The 4,683-nt window shown below is 41.8% G+C and overlaps 1 protein-coding gene across 1 annotated transcript in view; it reads right to left on the reverse strand.

Moving 5' to 3' along the window:
- lama4 (laminin, alpha 4) overlaps window positions 1-4,683 on the reverse strand; it is a 258,674-nt gene that overhangs the window by 218,473 nt on the left and 35,518 nt on the right. The window lies entirely within an intron of this gene.

The raw sequence follows: 4,683 nt of genomic DNA on the forward strand, positions 1-4,683 counted from the left end.
TGTGTGTGTGTGTGTGTGTGTGTGTGTGTGTGTGTGTATATTTGTATTCTGTATATTCGAGAATTGCGCCTCTCGGGGTGGCTGCATGTTGGAGTAGCTCTGTCATTTTGAGTTGTGGCTTTGGAAAACTTTAATTCCTCTTTTTCTGGATGTAAATGGCTTTTTTCTGAAGAGTATTTACTCTGGTTTCGGATATTGCGCAGCTGGGAGGATTCTTACTGAAACCTTTTTTACTTTTGGGCATTTGTTATGATGCGTAACCATGGCAACAATGTGTTTTTTAACAACCTGGAGCAGTTGATTAACATCTCAAAAGCTCAATAATATCTCAGCTACAGCCCCAAATCTCAAATGAGTTGAAAAGGAGGTGCCGTGGATGAATTCCCGTCAACCTGCCGGCAGTGCTAGTTGAGTACCTGACCGCAGAGATCCTGGAGCTGGTGGGAAACTCAACTCGTGACAGTGGGAGGACTGGGATCATCCCAAGCACCTTCAGCTGTCTGTCCATGGTGAAAAAGAGCTTGGCAGACTAATGGGAGGCGTGACCATCGCTCAGGGAGGAATTCTGCTCGGTTTTTGGGTGGTCCTGCTGCCCGGGAGGACCGGGGGGGTCTGACAGATTTGACGGTGGGCTGGATACGCGTGGACAGGTTGGTACCTGTGGCCGGATTCTTTGGATTTGCTGTGAGAGATCCTTCATGCCCACAGCTATCAGCATCTATAACAACTCTTGAATGAAACCAGGATGATGAGCTACGACAGCACTTAATTTAATTTAGTAATCCCAAAGGGATTCTGAATATATACATAAACATATATAAACATATAAATATACATATAAATATACATATACTTTGTACATATATATACATATAAATATACATATGTAGTGAACTTAATCTGGTGTCACGACTAAGCCTAAGGTCAAAATCCTTGACCTTAAGAACCTTGTGGGACAGAAACTGTCATTTCATTGATTTGAATCCAGAGATACAGGTTCACCCATCCTGAGACTTTCTTTCTTGAAGATTCAAGTGAAAAGAACACTCTCTTTTTTATTATCATTACTATTTTACAAATGTTGATAATCAAAGTGTCTTAGTTCAAACCATTTTAGATGTTGCAGTGAACTAATCAATTTTATTAACTGTGTAATGATTTTTAAATTCTCATGCAAAGTTAGAATTCATGTTGAGGTCTGTTACAGATTTTTATGCATTTTCTGATTTTCTGTCTTTGAATGAGCAAGTGTAAGTTGGTCCAAGGTTGGAGTCAAACGCAAAACAAGTTGTTGGAACGAACCGTCATGTTTTTAGAATCCTCTCAGACGTAAATATAGAGGTTTTGGCACCTGTTTCTGAAACGCGCCAAAACAAAACTCTCTCTGTCTGTGAGAACATTTCTGATCTTTCCATAACAATTCTTGCTGCATTCTAACCTTTTACGTCACAAAACACACCCCGTCTGGTCGGTTCTGGCCAATGGGAGACTCCCGTATGAACCGGGAAAAGGGCTCTTTAAATTGTCGGTACTTCCTGGTCGGCTCGGCTCTGCTTGAGATCTGAAAACTACTCAGTTCTGCTGGAGTGCTGTGAGGGTTCCACTCGGTTCGGTTGAGTTCAGTTCTGTTCAGTTCTGTGCGGAGAAGCCCAGTTCTGGGAGACGGGAAGATCCTGACATGACAACAGAGCTCTTCCGAGTCATGGGAATATAACACTTTCCACTCGCCACTACTTCTGACGAGCTACAGCCATCCTAAGGAGACGCTGGACAGGTAGCGTTAACGGAACTCCATATCTGCTGATTAATCTCAGAAAGGTAATGAGTCAAGTTTCCTACCAAGCGTACCGAGGTGAGCTGGGTTCTGATGGAGAGTGTCGGTTCTGGTGAACACTTCCCCTCACATACCATCTTTACTCCCTTTAACTTCTTTCCCATCTTTAAACTTTTCTCTCAAGTAGAAATTCTTCCAGATATTTTAGAAATGTCTGTGTAAAGTGCTCATCCACATCCGTGTGGGTAAAAGATCATAATTGTACAGTTTTCATAAATGTCTGTGGTGAAGCAACGGAAAAATCATGGCCGTATGATTTTTCCTGATTGATTGCTTATGTTGTTATTTTCATAATTTGCCAAATTAATGTAAATGTTTGATGTTAAACTTTGATTCTGTAAATAAATGACCGCATTCATTTTGATGGGTCAAATATAAATGACGTCTCACGTTTGCATTTCATTAAATTCTAAATTCAATGCACGTTTTATTCAGTTCAGAAAAATGAGGAATCCGTGTTAATTGATGAATATATCTGAGCATCTGTTCATCTACATTCTGGTGGCCCGTCACGTGCTCATAAATGACTGTATATTCGTGTGAAGATTGAATTTTACATGTTGGCATAAAATAACAGTTTAACAGCTGTGCTGAAACGCGCTGAAGCTGCGCCGCTTTGAAGTCAAAACGCTGCATGTTTTAAGCGTGCTGGAATGTGATGCTTGGGAGCTCACAGAAAGCTGAAATAGTGTCATAAGTCTTTATGAAAGCTGAAATTGTACGACTGTTATCGTAACTAAGCTGGTTTTGAGCTGTGGAAAACGTTATTCTGTTTAAAAGACGGTCCAAACGGACGGAGGTTCTGTTGGACCGGCTCGGTTCTGAAAAAGTTCGAACGAGGTTTTTTTAAATAGCTAGAAAGACGTTTTTGAGACCGGAGTAGAAGACTCCGTACAGCTCAGAGTTGATTCGTTACATTTTTAACAGAAAAAGTGCATTTTGACAGTTTAAAAGACGATAAGTTGACGAAATAGTTTCAGGCTAATCTAACATGGCTGCTAACGCTTCGTGGTTGGTTGATTTGCTGCTGTGGAGCGCTCTGATTTGCTGAGAAGGTTGAATGACGTGCCTACGTAACTTCCTCTCAACCCTGCTGCTTTGTCATTGGTGATTTCAGTCACGTGACCCGGAAATGGAAACTCGTTTTCATGGGGAATAAAATCTGCTTTTTAAAGCTGAAAAGCGCTTTAAAGCTGTGTTCTGAAACGCTGTTTAAGTTCTTCGAAGTCTAATTGCTAAAATTTTGCCACGTTTGTGTAAAAAATCCGTTCAGAAATGTTGGTTTTATCCGAGTCTAGCCGATGCTAATTTTGAGCTAACAGCTAACGACCGGACGCCACAGGAAGTCATAGCGACCCCTACTGGACAACACTAACAGTGTCTGGATTAAAATTAATAAGGTTGTACTGACACCTTCTGGATAAACGGAAGATCACAGGTTTTCACTTCGTTTTTAGGTTTAAAGAGTGAAATTAAACGTTTTTATTTTTCTGTAAGGCATTTTTGAGTAAATAAACGTTCCTCAAAGTTGAATAAACACTGTTATCTTGCATTTTAAAAGTTATAGAGGTATTTATGCAAAGAGCATTTACCGAACACATTTTTATTCACTGATAATTCCTTAAGAAAGGTACAAAATAAAAATTAAAGCAAACTTTTAAAAATAGAAACAGTTACAGATATTCACAAAAATGGAAAAAGTTTACTCACTTGCTTAAAAATTAATGCACGTTTAATTGATAAATCACTAAATAAGAGTAAATACATCAGTAGAGAGAAACTCTTCTGATTTTATTTTGCCACCTAAACATTTACATCTCCTATTTAATTTCTAAATAGCAGATAATGGAAAACGAACAGGTAAACACTGACCCCTTTCAATCCAGTGATGCCGTCCAGTCGGCTTTATATATTTTAACAAATTCAATTATTGGTACACAATTAGAGCAATTAGAAAACCTTGATGATGATCAAAGAAATGAGGAACTGCAGAGGTTGGCGGAAGCAGCCAAAGTGTCAGAGGACACGAAATCGAGCCGTGAACGCTTGGCAAAAATCTCCCTGCTTCTGAAAGCGGAAGTGGACCATCTGGTTGAACAAAATGTCACGCTGTTCAACGGATATCAATCTGAAAAGGACAGGTGTGACGTATTGATGAATCAATCTGATTTGCAGAAACAACAAGTTCAGACTGATAGGGACCTCGCAAAGGCAGAGCTGTCAGAACAGGCTCAATCATATGAGGAGAGATTTAGGGATAAAGAACAGGCGTACCGAGCCGTGTGTTCAGATAACGATATGCTACAAGCACAGTTGCAGGTCGCATTAAAGGAGCTGGACGATTGCAAGGCAGACAAGAAGATAATACTCCGAGGATGGCTGACTTTACAAAGTGAATGTCAGACAACACAGGAGCGCCTGACAGCTTGTGAGGAGAAACTAGCTACAGCTACACGCCAGATTTCTGAAATGGGGCGAGCTGGTCTGAGACTCAGAGACGAACAGCCACAACCGCCCCAGACAGATGCTGTTGCACCTCCTCCCCTTAGCCCCGTTCCAACACCCCCGCCTCGGGGGATAAGGACGGGTCTGCACCCACTTGCGCCTCTTCCTTCAAACACCATGCCGTTATCACCAACCCCATCTCGGGTGGTAGGAACAGACCTGCACCGATATGCACCTCTTCCTCCTAACGCCATGACGTCACCCCCACCCCCATCTCGGGCAGTGGGGAGGGACCTGCACCGATATCAACTCACTGAATCGGTATACACCATGCCGTCACCCCCACCCCCATCTCGGGTGGTAGGGGCAGTCCTTGACCAATCTGCACCACCAACCACGCATGT

The sequence above is a fragment of the Nematolebias whitei genome, chromosome 12 (assembly GCF_014905685.2).
Source record: "Nematolebias whitei isolate Nwh7 chromosome 12, NemWhi1, whole genome shotgun sequence".
NCBI classification, from domain to species: Eukaryota; Metazoa; Chordata; class Actinopteri; order Cyprinodontiformes; family Rivulidae; genus Nematolebias; species Nematolebias whitei.